The sequence below is a fragment of the Halyomorpha halys genome, unplaced genomic scaffold (genome assembly GCF_000696795.3).
Source record: "Halyomorpha halys isolate HHAL.00 unplaced genomic scaffold, Hhal_1.1 Scaffold2253.1, whole genome shotgun sequence".
NCBI lineage: Eukaryota > Metazoa > Arthropoda > Insecta > Hemiptera > Pentatomidae > Halyomorpha > Halyomorpha halys.
The window spans coordinates 50,389-67,117 of NW_027110801.1; the positions used below are offsets into that span (position 1 = coordinate 50,389).

The 16,729-nt window shown below is 32.0% G+C and overlaps 2 long non-coding RNA genes across 2 annotated transcripts in view; one reads left to right on the forward strand and one right to left on the reverse strand.

Moving 5' to 3' along the window:
• The window catches only part of LOC106691327 (uncharacterized), a 55,535-nt gene that overhangs the window by 20,292 nt on the left and 18,514 nt on the right, over nucleotides 1-16,729 (reverse strand). Inside the window, exon 3 of the long non-coding RNA XR_001344765.3 lies at nucleotides 9,205-9,358. This is a non-coding gene — a long non-coding RNA (uncharacterized lncRNA). The remainder of the gene's footprint in view (nucleotides 1-9,204; nucleotides 9,359-16,729) is intronic.
• LOC106691328 (uncharacterized) lies at nucleotides 8,136-10,814 on the forward strand. The gene is made up of 3 exons (XR_001344766.3): nucleotides 8,136-8,382; nucleotides 9,131-9,330; nucleotides 10,530-10,814. It is a non-coding gene; the product is annotated as an uncharacterized lncRNA (long non-coding RNA).

Below are 16,729 nucleotides of genomic sequence, written 5' to 3' on the forward strand. Positions count from 1 at the left end.
GAGAGAGAGAGAGAGAGAGAGAGAGAGAGAGAGAGAGAGAGAGAGAGAGAGATTAACTACCCCAGATGGGTATCGAACCCGCAACGTTCCGAACCGAGCGCTCTGGGACCTACGCCCCCAACCCTTTCTGCCGCCATTTCCCTATTAAATAGGCGGGGTAATTCAATAGCTAGTATAATATGTTTCTTTAAAATGTATTTTATGTGGACGAGCTCACACTGTAAAGCTTTATTGTAATGATTATAAGATTTTAAGATCGAGCGGTAATATAGAAGACTGTGAAATCAGTTTGAGATAATTCTATATCACCAGTTACCTTAAAAATGTTTATTATATTAACATTTAATTGATAATTTTTTTAACAACTCGAGGCCATTAATTTTTTTAACAACTCGAGGCCATTTACTTTAATGACACAAGTAGGCTGAGAAACGGCAACGGAGACAAGTCCTGAAATGGAACGAAGACAAAATATGGTGGCTAAAACCTTGGGCACATTTTCCAAGGTCACAAAATTAATAACTTAACAAACAGACAAATAAATGATACTCCCTTCTTTTGCAGAAACAACTCGACCCCTGGCTATAATTAGATGTTACTTGAAGCCAAAATTATTAAAAGAATGGCTTTCGACCTAAATAGAATTAATAAAAAAGACAAAAAGATTTGCAATACCTCTAACGGGATAATGGAGCTTTCAGATAATGTATGAATTGATACTAACATTTCAATTAGTATTGTAGAAAATAATCATATTATCAGTACATAATCATACAAAGATATATAGCGATGTGTATTTATTCAAAACACCCGTTTATGATTATTTTGACCATTTTGGACTTATCTGATCGTTTCTGATATACGGAGGAAAGGGGAAGGGGTATCCTATAGGTAACCAACCTAATCTAACAAGAGTAGGAAGATCGAGTTTTACCTCCGTGGGACGACCACCGCGTAGGCCAGAATTGAATTGCTGCAGACGCAAGGTTGCTGAGGTGACGTCCCAACCCATTCGGCTGTCGAATCTCAAATATGGACTTCTCGCTGAAACCAGTTCTATTGTGAGGTGGAGTCTACTCCACTATTTTCGTGTAAAAGAAATTATCAATTTACCCTCCCTTAAAACCTGGTGAGAATGGATGAGCGGTCGTCATGAGCAAGAAGTAACAAAACCTCAAAGGCGTAGATGAAATAATATTAAAGATTGGATTTACCATGAGGCTACACCCTAGGGGCACAAAATGCAATAGGGCGCTTGCCAACAACAAATATTGCTTTAAATTACAGTAATTTCAAAACAAGGTCCTTAGATCACACTAGATGTCACTCGGTTCCTAAGAAATAGTCAATAGCATCGTGTACTACAATTGCAATCAATAGATGAATTTATAAATATAAAAATTAAAAGTCCAGTTACTCTGAATTTAAATATGCAATGGCTTGCAACGTAGGAAACTTCATCTCGAAGACAGAAGCCCAGACTAGAGGTCATAGGTATCATAGAGAACCCTGAATTTATTTATTTTTATTAGTATTATAGAATTAATTTCTTTATTGTTAGTTTTTTTTTTATTCTTCAATTACATATTTATTATTATTTCTTAGATGTATTATTTTTATTTTGGAAGAAGATAGTTGACCGTATGAAATAGATTCTAGATAAAAATCATTTGCTTTGTATCTGTTATTTTTATATTATTTCCTTCTTACTTGTTACCCTCCCTTGTCTTTGCCACATTTACTTCGCCTGTCGGTTTAACCTTTACACCTACTTTTTTTTTACCACATTTGACACTATTTCTAATAATTATCGTTCTACTATTTATTACTCTAGTTCTATATTTAAAATTCTATCACTGATGGCTATATCTATTATTAATTAGTTTCCTATATTGGATATATTCATATATATTTATATTGGAAGAAGATAGTTAACCGTATGAAGTAGATTGTAGGAAGATAACCCAGGTGGTGGTCAATAAACGTATCAAAATATTAGAAGAAAACTATTTATTGCGATACAACAAAACCACTAAAAATATCTTGACTGGTTATTTAAATTATTATAAAATAATTAGTGTTTTTAGTTCTCTGAAGAGTTTATCGTCCCACCGATTTCAGTTAACAGTAAACATTTACAGAGAATAACAAAAACAATAATAATAGCTCATAGTTAAGAAAATGGCGCAACATATAATAATTTAGTTCTGGTATTATTCAATGGCATTATGCCCTGACCAGTCCCAATAGATTTTGTATTTTATTCACTACTGTGAACTGGTTTAGAAAATTCTTTCTCTGCTTACGACGAAACAGACCTGAATAAATGGAGGGCCAGTTCAGAGGGTTTGCTACCAATTTTATATCTCTTGCTACATATACTATGCCTTGCCAAGATTCAATAGGGATAATATATCAATTATTTCTAACTCAAATAAGGTTACTGGAAATGGACTGATTTACAAAAAAAAATGAACGATTAGTGGTAAAAGATCTGGGATCTACCTTAAGTCCATACGAATCCATGCTCTACCAATTTCTTCATATTGGGGATGCAGATCTATATCCATATATTTTGGATGTAATATTATGCTCTTATATAAACAGAGATTACACAGCCTATAAATCTCTTTGTCACATATTTAGTGTAAGGCCCTAGAATATTATTTCTTTGCACATCTTTTTTTTATGAAAACATTCAGCGGTTGTACAATTATCATAACTAACTATCATAACATTACTATAACCTGTCAAGAAGTATCATTAGCTGCCTTCCGTACGGCCATTGTTAGGTTTAGTTTGAAAAAAAAAAAAGGTGTATCCTTAAATTCCTGAGAAAGTACCAGGAAGACAACTGTTCGTTATACGATATTTTGGCGTAATATTGATACATAAAAAGATATGTTATCACGCTCCAGTACAATCTTTATTACTCTCACATTTGTTTTTAACGATTCGCAGTTATAACTTCAGGAAAGTATTTGTTCTTTTGGTATGAACAATTAGTTTTATACACTGACGAGTAATTTATTTTTATCCTCCTACTACCTGAAGTATTGCCAGTGGAATTGCATTGTTTTGGTTGTCAATTTGTCATTAAAATAAGATCACTTGATGTGGTTGTCCCAAAATTGTCCCACACTTTTATATTTATTTTTTAATCTATAATGACTTTCTTTTTATTAATTAAGCTATTAGAATAGCTAGAACTATTGTAATAATTACTCTATTTGATTATTTTAAAGAAACTTTAACTACCTAGATCAAAAATGTTTGAATAAATAAAAATTATCGAACATAGGTTGCTAGTATTTCAGATATAGTCCTGTATCATTTCACTGTTTATTATTGATTTAGCTATTGTAAGAATTGTATGGGACATAGTAAAAAAAAAAAAAAAAAGGAAGAACTTTTTCATTCAGCAAATTATTTCCGGTCGTACAATTATCACTCTATAGCCTATAGCAGTATCGGTTTTATAATACGTTTTACCTACATCATCAAACCTATGTTCTGAATTATTCTGCCTAGGTACTTGAGAGTGAGATTTGGAAAAATTCGCATTAAGCCCTGTCAAAATATTTCAATGGGGTGACGGTAGTAGCGTGGTAACGCGCCTGTCTGCCAACCCAACGTTGCGAGTTCGAGTCCCCGGTCATATCCGGGGTTTTTTCAAGCATATAATTATACAATACTCACTCGCAGCCTCTCCCCCGGTATTTGTGAGCCCCGTTAACCAATGGGTGGCACTCACAAAAAAATAGGTCTGGGAGTGACGAACCCACCCTATGAAAAACCACTTTACGAAACGCGCGATGTATTTCCTAAGTACATCGCGCGAGGTCTTGGGCCTATACGGTCTGTCGTGCCAATAATAATAAAACTACTTCAATGGGGATAAAACCTAGCTGATAAAATCATTTAATTGTACTTTGAAAATGGCATCCAATATCCTCTTCCGAGGTTCTCAGCTATTTTACTGAAAAAATCATTATTTATTATGAATATATTCCGGCATTGGACGTACGCGAGAAGAGTCTATTGAAGACAAGTATCCTTCAGCTACTTGATGATTTCTGAAGAATTTACTCACCTCACCCCCTTGTGGTCTCCCATTTTGTAAACAAGTATCCTATACTAATAATATTGCTCTTTCATCCATTTTCTCTAATTACGTCCATCTTGTCCAGAGGTCTGGACAGAATGAAAAAAAGTTAAAAAATACCCACCCTGTATTTAAAACATGTTATTAGTAATTTTATCTTCGGTTTAAATTGAGAGAAGCATTCGGCTACCTCCTTATGAAGTGAGTCATTAGGGGTAGTAATGATGTGTTAAAAGTAAAAAGTATATATGTATATATAGTTGACCGTAAAAATTGATATATAGTAAGATGGTCAGGGTTGCGGTCAAAGGAGAAACAAAAATAGTTTACAACTATTTATTTTCCGACGTTTCGCCCCATTTTGTAGGGCTTCATCAGGGTTTAAAAGATACAAAATGATACAATGATAAGAATAAAAATACAAAGATAAGATACAATGATAAGAATAAAAATAAGTAACAATGGCAAGAGTAAAAATTGTTATAAAAATACGTAACATATACAGTTAAAAAAATACAGGAGATGTACATAAAAGAAAAACAATACGGGGAAGGAAAAAAAAATATAGATTAAATAAACGTCATGAAAAAATAATAATTATACATAAATAAGTAATAATAAAGATATAAAATGATAATAAATGAGCAAAGAACAAGTCAAGACAACCTACCTGTTCAAAGCAAACAGGTGAACAGTAGTAGGCAACAATGAAGCAGAAGCGTGGAGGAGTATAATACAATCTCCAACAGCTTCATCACGTTATCTTTTCACTAACTCAGTTTTTCCTTGTTTCCTCTATTTTTTTTTTTTTTTTTATCAACTACTTTATTATCATTTTTATTCACTACTTTATTAGAGTTTAAAAACTTCCAAAACAACAAAAACTAAACACAGGAGACAAAATGGTATAGAGCTCAGCTGGTCTGTTGCAGACTCAGACTCACAACCATGTTAAATGTTATATCATTTTAACATGCTAAAAGATGGAATTATTTCTTCTCTTAACACACTTTCAAATGTTAAACTAAAGAGCATGGACACCCCTATTATTATTTACGATTTTAAAATCATATTTTCATGGGATCATTACTTGAATAATGTTATTGAAGTCGTTATTTGTATCAGTCTTTTTTTTCCACAATTATATTTTAGATTTGTCAATACTTCTGAAATCTAAAATCCTTTTTAAATATTTAATATTGTGTATGAGAGATAACATCGTAACAACTTTCTGTCATGTTTGGTTTATTTATTGATCATAATCGTGATTAATTATACCAAAGGTCATTAGAACAATTTTTAAGTTCTTAAAAATACAATTTCGCTCAAATTTAGAGAAAATAAGAAGGGAAAGAGGAGATGATAATATTTTTTTGTTTACCCGTTCCTTGGCAGTATCGCATAAATAGATGAGGTAAAGTTTGGCTGAGAAACGAACCACCACAAATACCCTAGCTAGAGAAAATGCGGTACCTATATTTGTCCCCTTCCTTCTAGTAGATTCCCAATGCTGTGAGTCAGTGAGTTTGGACTGAGGATCGGTTAGGCTTTCTAGTCAGCTCAAATTAGACTATATCTGAATTTGGAGCTCCTGACTCACACATTTTGACTTGGCGTTTTTACAGATGGAATTTATCGCAAAATTATTTTAGGATCACCTGCAACATAAATACCGAGTCATTTGATAGTCAATTATGCCTGCCTCACTTGACATTGTAAACATCTATTCATTCTGTTTTAAACATGTTTTTTTTCTATATCGCCAAAATTTTATATGTTAAAATTGTATGCAGCGTTATAAATTTTCCAACGTGTATTTCGTGAATTTATGGCTGATTTAGGATTTATGATTGCAGTACTACATGAAAAAATAGCTTATATTCTGGGATGGATTGTCGCCGAAGAATAACAGAATTGCTAAGGCTAGATGCACACTAAAGATCATGAGAAAAGAAATTTCATATAATATATATGAAAATGATAGACCGTAACTGAATATGAAGAAGATGGTTGGGGGTACGATCTGAAAACAGATAATAGTTTTCTACTATTTATTTTCCGACATTTCACCCCGCTTCGCAGGGCTTTGCCAGAGCTTTCGTGTTGAGAGACAGCAGTAGAAACAAAAAGGGAAAAATTCTATTGTTGTCTCTTAACACGACAGCCCTGATGAAGTCTTTCAAATTGGAACGAAACGTCGGCAAATAAACATTTGAAAACTACTTTTTGATTCCTGTTTGACCGCACTCCGACCATCACCTTCATATACAAAAATAAATTTTGTTCAAATCAGCTATTAATAATTATTATTAACGTTTATTTATATCGTGTAAATTACTATTGTAGTTATCACTAATCATCCAGGATCATGAAGTATCAATCAAACACATTAAGGATGAAATCACTAGGTCTTGAACAATGATCATCTGTACACCAGCAAATAAAACCAGCCTGCATTTTATTAGACCGTTTTAAAACTAAAATCTTCTTCAATTATACATGTGGAATAATTGATTCTTCAGAATCTCATATCAACAAGCATCATACAGCACAATAAATAAACAACATATAATATAAGCTTTAACACTAAATAACGACCTGGTTAATCTTCACTATAATCAGAATTATGATTAAAAATCTTTCTGCAAACACATATTCATGAAAGAACCGTTTTCGCCAAAAGTGGACATCATACAGGGTGTCACATGTTAACCCCCCTCTTCTATAATTTTTGTAACTTTGGCTGGTTTATAAAACTGGCCTATGGTCAATATTTGCAGAGCATTGTTGATTTTCTAAACTTCTCCAGAGCACTTACGTCTGTAATTATCAAGGGAATAGGATAATGCTGATAGTAAAGCAGATACTAAGACTAATTCATACTTGGCACATTTTTTATCTCATGTGCACTAAATGTGCAAATCACCAAACATCACAAACAACTGTTAACAAAATCGTTTTAGAATTATATTTCCCATAAGAATCCGGCATAATTAAAGTTATCTAAATCGGCCAAGAGAGACAAAATGGCTGATGATGATGTTTCAATAAATAAATTCATCGATTATGAAGACTTATAGTCAGAATCCTTTGAAAAAATTAAATAAAAAATACTCTCTTAATGATGATTGACCACAGACAAATTCGCAATTCAGCTCGGCATACTCAACATTGCAAGAACCATGAAGAACCAAACGCTCAATGGGGCAACAATCAAATTTTCTAGCCGCCCAATATTCTAAAACTTAGTTAACAGTTAAAGTTAAAAGCTTGTAACGACTAAATGATGCCTCAAAATGAAATTTTAAGCAAGATTATTTCTACAATTTATTAAGCTCCCAACATCTACCTGTATGGACCCAAGTCGGGAGAATGAGCAGTTCTATCTCTGGCTTAGTCTACAGACCTATGGGGGTTGGAAGCCACTGTTGTTTAGTTATGGAAAAGAAAAAGTAATATTGAAACTATGAGGGTGTTATAATTTTAATAATAAGTAGACAAATACAAAAGAATATTTTTTTTTTTTAACGGAGAGGTGAATATTTCACCTTTTTTTAAAAAAATATTGGAACGAAATCGAACTAGCGCCGGTTCACATACTAGGTTGCTATGGTAACGCTCTAACACTCCGTCGCCCTCAAAATGTTAAATTATACCCATATAATCCAAATTCCAAAAGAAACAAAATTTGTTTTAGAGTGATATTAGTAAAGTAGTAATTTTGTATTTTGAAACTAATTCCTCCTATAAAGTTCATTTCTCAATATTTTATTTCCCAAAAAACATTTCACAGAATTAAAACCTAAAATTTTCGGGTTCATATCCTCCTCGACCCCGGACAGTTCGATCAAATTTCTTCACGTTTTTTTTTTTTTTTTTTTTTTACAGATATAGCGGGACGTGGAACGGACTTGGGTCTCCATCCGCCTTAGCAACAACTGCTGGACCCGCCCCTGTTATAGCGTATGATTAACGCTGAGATCGGATGGGGTGGGGAGAGACCAGCTTTAGTAATCCCTTTGGACACAGACCTGTCCGCACCCTCCTACCCAACGCCACTTACAATTAGTTCCCCGCCATTCCAAACCTCTAATCTTCCATTTAGCTTAGGAATCAAATGTCAATTCTACAATATCTCTTTTCTTTATCGTGTAAAGTATTAGTTATGCATCGGCATTGACACAATGAAACCGTTCTGACCTTACGATTAACAATATCTTCCTACTAAATAATTTGTTAAATCTGCTTCTGGATTCACAATATGACATGACTATTAGGTAAAGTAAAAATAAAAATGTATAACAGAACCGTTCGTGTATTTATTTAAAAATAAAATATTAGTTTAGTATAATTGTGTATTAAAAACTAATAGTTTTAGATGACTTTTAAGATATAGTTCACCCATAAATGAGTCAAAAGCTAAACTGGTGTAAGTCAAATCTTGAGGTATCCAAAACTTTAGGAAAAGTAATTAATCAAATAATTATTTTTAATAAAAATTAATTGTAATGAGAACGGAATGGCTTACACAACTCTTGTTGATGAATTTGATAAGAGATTAAAAAAGTGGAACTTAGAAAAAAATTGATATGTAACGTTATATAATTCGGAGTTGGAAAATACTTCAAATGATTAACACTAATGTAATAAACATACGACTGAATTTTCAAGTTGTTAATAACGCTGTAATATCAAATATATTAAACCTTTAGCGTTAAATATAGGATATGTTTATTTAAAAAAATTATTTGTTTATTAGGTGCTATACTACTGTAGTATTAAGTACTAAACTAATATTGTTATAGATGACGTTTAATACATATTTCACACACACACATACACATATATATGAGGCTTTTATTGTGTTAATTTTTTCTATACATTCTTTATTAATTCAAGTACCAAAGAATGATATTCATTGGAATATTAGATTCATTAGATTCTCTTCTAATTTTTATATACCTCTTTTTTTTTCTAATATTGTTTTTTAGTTCTAAAGTAATTTATTTCATAGTTTTTTTTCAGAATATCGATTCAAAACAAGCCTACGCAATATGACCAAGAGCATAAGAGAATCAACGTTCTGTAAAGTCACTCACCTGAATGAGATGAATCTTTTATGAAAACGACTGAAAATATGGGCAGTCGAATCAGATGATAGTCGATGCTTCATCTCCATCATTTCAAGTTTGCCACCATACCAAAATATCTGGAACGGTGGTCAGGTAATCTCTCCACTCCTAGCTTACCAAACTGTAAAGCAGATAAAATTCCAATTAAAAATTGAAATTGTTAATTGAAATTGCTAGTTGATTTCATAAAAGATAATCTGAATACATCCATCGGCAATCAGACCTATTGACATTTTTTTTTATGCGCTCTGATTGCATATACTTCCCTCTTAATCTTAATCGATTATTTTAACGGACCAATATCATTTTTAAGTTTTCACCTGGAACAATAATATCTAAAAATAGGTTCTCGTAAGGTCTGGGTTCCGTTTTGAAAAACTATGTTTATACTTCAAGTTCGAATTTAACAGAAAATTCTGTATAGGTAATTTTTTTTTTAAATTCAAAACTTTATTTATTGATAAATATTACAATCTGCCACAACGTTGTTGGGAAATAGGTAATAGTGATAAATGATCACATTCATATTAAAATTTAAAAGATAAAATAAATAAATCAATGAAAAAACATATTTACATAAAAATAAATAAGATCTCTCTCAAAATATATATAATTCGAAGAGGAAAAAATGAACATAACAAAACTATGTACATATAACAAAAAAAAAAATACAATAACAAAAATAAATACGTTTTAGGTACTAACATCGATATGATAAATTAATAAATTAGTAATTGACGATATAAAATTCAAACAAAATCTTTTTAAAAAAATTACATTTTCAAAATTAAATATAATTAATTATTGTTAGGTTATTATTCTTATTCAAAATTACTGTTCTGTAATTATTATTCTTAATGGTGCGCATCAATGAACTCAATGAAACGCCATTAATTTTATAAATTCATATAAATATGCTCTATTATCTCCTACTAAACAACATTGAATTAATCTATTTTTTTAAGTTAATTTCCGGAAATAAATATTGTAACCTATTTTTAAGTAACCGGTTTTTTATTCTGAAAAAAACTCTGACATTTTGAAAAGAAATTGTCAGTCACCAATCCATCTGTTAGCGACTATAGAGCATTAGTTTTATAACCATCAGTTTGATTTAAGACCATACACGGTCAATAGAAGATCGTTCGTCTCGTAGGCACCTTGCATGAACTTTTAAATTAAGTTTAATATCTGAAGTATGAAGTATGAACTTCAATATCTGAAGATGATGCCATTTGCCCGATCCTCTGGATGAAGTTAAGTTTTTATCCTGGCTATCTATCTGATTTCAGGTCTACCTTCGTGGTATCCTGCCAACTAATTTGGCATTGATGGTTCGAACTTCATTCCTCACCCGTCTTCATTCGAGGGTTAATTGTATAATTTACTTCATTACAGTAATTAATATTGAAGTATTAAAATTGTTTTCACTACTTTCTTCTCTCTTCAAATAATTATATTTTATTTTCTTTAATTATTGCTTTTATGGTAGTTGATATTCTGAAACAGAAGGATCGTGAAATTTGAGTACAAGTTTCTTTTAAATATTTCAAAATACTGTTTACCTTTCTAGCCTTTAAAACACCAAATAAAAATTTAATTTTTTTCTTAAATCTATGATGATTAAATGTATTAAGTAATTAATTAATTAAATGTATTAAATTGTATGATACAACAAAAAAATTGTAGATTGTCTGAAAATGTCAATATGATTTTTTTTTTAATTTCTATTTTGAAATTTGAATCCATGACGTTGAAATAAAGATGCTGATGCTGTCATAGATTTAAAACTATTAACTTTCAAAAGTAGATATTTTTATTTTATTTTTTTTTTTTTTGTACATGTGCAGTATTTCACTACTTTACTTTTCATTTATCAATCATTTGGTGAATTAAATACTGCAACTGTTCGCATGGATAGATTTTAAATTATAAATTTCGTGTATAATTAAATATGGTACACGAAATTTAACCGATTATAACTAGTAAAGATTACACATTAAACAAAAAAATAATAATTAAACAGTTGATATAAAATATTGCATTTTTTTATCCCGATCATCCGATTTATCAATCACGCGGATTCCTACTGTCTTAAAAATATTTTTACGGTTTCTATCGGTTTCTTCTTCTTCTTCATTCCTTCAGCTCTAAATAGTCTTGCTCAGTGATAAAACTGGAAAGACAGTGGTTCTCCTGAGGCCCTCCAGTGTCTCTGTTTGGTTTCCAGTCCATTTTATTCGGACCAAGTCTGCCTTTTAGATTCTTCAAGGATACTTCTCTGAAGGTCGTGCTCATCTGTAAGTTCACCTCTACTACAATTACACATGAGACTGTTTCCATTTTTAAATTATTTGTAAAAATGGCCATTAGGTAGATTGAGGTTAGCCCGAAGCATAAATATGGCGACTTGTTCTTTTATGTTTGCTCTATGGGAAGGGTTTAGAGGACTGCTAAGAGGATTTTTCTGAGCGTGCTTCAAGAATACTTTCGTATTCTCTTTATTTAATAATAAAAATAAAGGTTTAGCGAACCCAAAGTTCTCTCGCCCCTCCAACCCAAATCTACTAAATCAGTCTAAACGCAATTATCCCATCTGGATTTCGGTTAATCCCTCGGACGTTTTCACGTTGGTTCAGTGTTTATTAAGATTTTAGGGATCCGTTCGTTAATAAGTCCCACCTTATTTGCCGTAGTGCTAGCTATGAATTATATTTACCGGGAGGAGTTCCTCGATTCAGAGTTGTTTAGTATTTTAATTCTCCGGTGAACTCATCCTTTTACAGCCAGAATACTTTACGTAATATTTTATTTTCAAAAACCTTAAGGCGCTTTTTTTCCCTTACTATAAGAATACTTTTTATTTTGACACCAACAATAGCCTCCAGCTCCATCCGATAATTAGTTGAAATTGCTCTTTAGGAAATGACTTATCAATGATATTCCACAAGGGAAATTCAAAACATATTACAGTGCCTCCATAAATTGCTTCAGTGTTGAATCATGCCTGTGCATTCGAGTCCATTCATGTCTTGTTTAGTTCGAATTCATGTAGTCTTGGCTAATAGTTCTCAATTTTGTAGTAAGAATACTATTCTTACTGGTGATTACTTAAGGGCAAAAGGGTTGAAGGATCTATGTATGCAGATTATGCATTTTTCATTACTAATTCAGTGGATATTAATCTTACCAAAGGTGTGGAGAAGAGTTAACAAGTTCTGACATCTAACGTTTTCAGTCTAATCACTTCATTTCAAAGTCCTTCGAACAATAGTCAATACTCCGTATTATGTATCCAACTATACCCTACACCATGACCTTTATATCCCATACCTCACAGACCTTATTCCGTTCAAATTCACTATATTACGTAAGAGACACACTAATCTCTACCCAGAGAGATAATCTTCACCCGTCCCGTCCCTACAAATCCTCCCTCAAGGCTGAAACGCAAGTAGCCCAGAGACTTATTGTAAATATTTATATTAGAGTTCTGGCAAAGGACAGATTCACCCCTCAAGCCTCCACTGGCTTTCAATACCAGTGATGCTGTTGAGTGAGAAAGGCTCCTGGATATCCCGGAGTTCTGCATTTTTCTTCACAAGTGAGAGTAAAAACTTGGTTGTTCCACAACCAAGTCACAACACAACCAGTCCCCCTGGCTGAATTTCAATATTTTATACTGGAATAAATGTGCTAAAATACTATATTACTTTAAGTTTAATTGTTTCATTTTTTTGTTTATTGTTTTGTTATCATTTAAATTATATATCTCAGTAAATATAGTGAGAATGTTCTCTCTTGTCTCTATTATTATTATTCTGGCAGAACCAGGGCCTCCTCCAACACAGCCAACCAATCTCCGCGATCTCTTGCTTTCTCCCTACATCATAAAACATTCTACCACCTTAGATCCTCCTTCAGATCGTCCAGCCATCTGATCCGGGTACGTCCTCTTTTTCGTTATCATCTTCTTGGGTAACCTTTGATCGGGCATTCTCTTTACATGTCCTATCCATCTTATTCAAGCTCTTTTCACTATTAACGATGTTGGGTTCCTTAAACAGTTCCATCAGCTCCTCATTACTTCACCTACTCCAAATCCCATTCTCCGAGACTCCTCCCCATTCTTAATGATTATTAATCACATCATTCCCCAGGGTGAATATAAATATTGTATATAGGAATGAATGTGTTTAAGATGTTATTTTACTTTAAGTTTAATTTTGTTTCATTTTTGTTTATTTATTTTTTTGTTTATTGTTGTATTATCATTTAATTTATATATCTCTGTAAATATAGTTAGAATGTGTTCTCTTATCTCAATTGCCAATATTGAAATGTATAAGACAGAGTTTAATACAACAAAATAAAGGAAAAAAAATTAATCAGCAGTTTTCGTTTTCGAGTAAATTCGTAGCAAGCTGCGGGATACATAGACTAAATCGGAATTCAGACTGTATTGTAAAATTATTGACGCATGAAATTTCGAGGGTTTGTTAAGGAAGAATTTCCTATTTTATCGTCATTTATTAAATATTTATTGAAGGCTGGCTATTTTAAATGAATTATGATTGACACAATTACCAAAGGAATTCTTTTGTAGAATTTTTTCCACATGTATTTTAAAACGAATTCAAGCATTATTATACTGAAAATAAGAAGCTAATCTCATCTTGCTGGTCCTCTATTTGCCCATTCAAAATAATCTGTTGATACTTGAAAAACGCTCAAGGTTTTGATACGTTTCATCACCAAAGCCGAACTTTAAAGTTATTTTTCCTCAATACGGTTCATTTTGGACATAAAAAGTGCCACGAAATATTGGTTAAGTTTGGAATACTAGCTAATAAGGTGACCTCAGATGAGACCCCCCAATCTACTAGTCAATTAGCAAGCTATATCTGCCTTCAGTGTAAATACCAAACTCTGCTGGCAAGCTCTCCGCCCTTCATTTAGATCACAGATTACTGAGCAAAATAAAACAGTCGTTGTGAGCCGGCCAAATAACTTGAAGTAGCCGGGAACCCAACCGACATACACGTCAAGGCATTTACCTTTCAGCTTAATCAGCTTCACGCATCAACCTTTGAATAATTTTTTTTTCTGATTTACAGAAATTATTTTTATTCCGGAATTAGCAGAGATGAAGCTAATTCCGGAATAAAAATAATTTCTGTAAATCAGAAAAAAAAATTATTCAAAGGTTGATGCGTGAAGCTGATTAAACTGAATTACCATTTATCAAAAGCTTCCACTCAAGAAAAACTCACCAAAAAGAAAAACTCCAAAATAATTACGTTAATTTAGGCTTACTGAGAGTATATAAATATTCATAATTGCCAACAACAATAAATTATGTGTACAACCTAGTAATTATTAAATTTTATTTATAACACATCAGACTATTTCAATACTTATTAGGTAAACGGTCTAAACTTTCAATCCATAACAAAAGACTGACAGGACTATAAATAGGACATACGAAGTTTCTTTTTTTTATGACCTTCATGATCTTTTCTGACATACCGGGTATCTACAGGTTACCATCCTATTCTAATCATGGTGAGGGGGTCACGAGTCAATCAAAGTTGGCGGATTGTCACGGCTACGAACGGCCCTTGACATCTGTAGTCGAGCTATGGGGCTCCACTAAACCTTCTAATTCCCCTCGTATCCAATCCTTCTAATCCGAAATCCTTCATGAAATCCTCAAAGCTCCTTACATTGTCACAAATAAAAAATCCACAAAGACCTTAAATGTTCCATATGTAACCGATCTAGCCCGAACCAGATATTAATTCTTCCATTATAAACCCTCTAACTACACAAACCCACTAGTTTCTAACCTTGCTTCTTCTTTCATTCCTGACAATCTTCCGAGGGGCCTGAAAAGAAGATGGCCACGAGACCTTCTAATGTAGAAATATTATTATATTGTATATATGTATATATAGTTGACCGTAAAAATTGATATATAGGAAGATGGTCAGGGTTGCGGTCAAAAGTGGAACTAAAATAGTTTACAACTATTTTATTTTATGTAAATAAAATATTTGTAAACTATTTTCGTTTCACTTGTGACCGCAACCCTGACCATCTTCCTATATATAAATATTATTATAGTTCTACCAATAAGTAGTTTTTCTACACCACTGCATCATATCATTGTAATCACATTTACTATACGTATTTTAATGTAAATAAAGTTGTAAATTTCAATGAATAAATTAAAAAAAGTTATGACATAACAGACCCCGAGAGGAAAAGAATTATCAACCAATAAGAACTTATTGAATAGATATAAGACCATGGAAGTGTATATTTTTCCGTTCCCCTCAAACGACCAAATGAAAATACAACTTTTTCTAAACAAGAGTATAACGTCACACTATTATTATTATTGTTACATTATAACATTAATTATAGTGAGGATATATTTATTAACAATGATCACATTTCTTTCTTACATATTACATTTATATTACAACATATCTTTACCTGTATACTCTCTATAGTATAGTATAAATAGTAAACCTTACACAACTCACAACAACCACCAACACCATGGTTAGGATAGGTTGGTTACTTATAGATACCTCCCCCTTCATTGTATATCAGAAATGACCAGTCATTAAAAATAAAAAATGTTACATAACGAATAACTGGAAGTTATTCGACTAATGTATGAAGATAGTAACGAAGCTACTATCTATAGTATCTATATACACACTTCATGACTAGTGTAACAGAATAAACAATTATTTACTACAGTTGGATTCGATCCCGGACTCGGGAGCGTCTTATTAACTAAGCTACCCTACTTCCTTTCTGTAAAGTAGTATGTCGTAAATCGTCATAAGTCAAAAAAACAATAAAGGTTTCAATTAAACTCAAAATTGAGGGATATTACTATATAATCGAAACCTAACACGTAAACGCTTTCCTGATGATCCTAAACTAAGTTTGTTTCTTGGGCCTCTATTGCTGATTTGAAGTTATATAAAGTAAATTTGCAGCCAAAACAGATAATTAACTACCCTACCATTTTAATGAATGATTACGTTATGGTATTCATTCGAAACATAATTTTAAATTATTTAATTAATTAAATCAATTCACTTTTTCATTAGGATCCACCATTTAGTATTTATAGATGAAAAATGAAAAGAAAGACGTAAAATCATGTATACCTTAGTTTTTGGCATAGTGTGACAAAAATATTCATTTTTTGTGTACGACAATTTACGGCTTATGACATACTATTTGACGACAGGAATTAGTGGAATATAAAATAAAAATTTAAAGTAAAACAGTACGTTTTAATTAATATCATGATATTATTAAACTTCTTTCAGGAATAAATAAAGTATTATCAAATACAATTTTTTTTTTTTTTGATAGATTTATTTATTGATAGATATTACAATCTGCCACACAGTTGTGGGCAATAGGTAATATTGATGAATGATCTCATACATACTAAAATAAA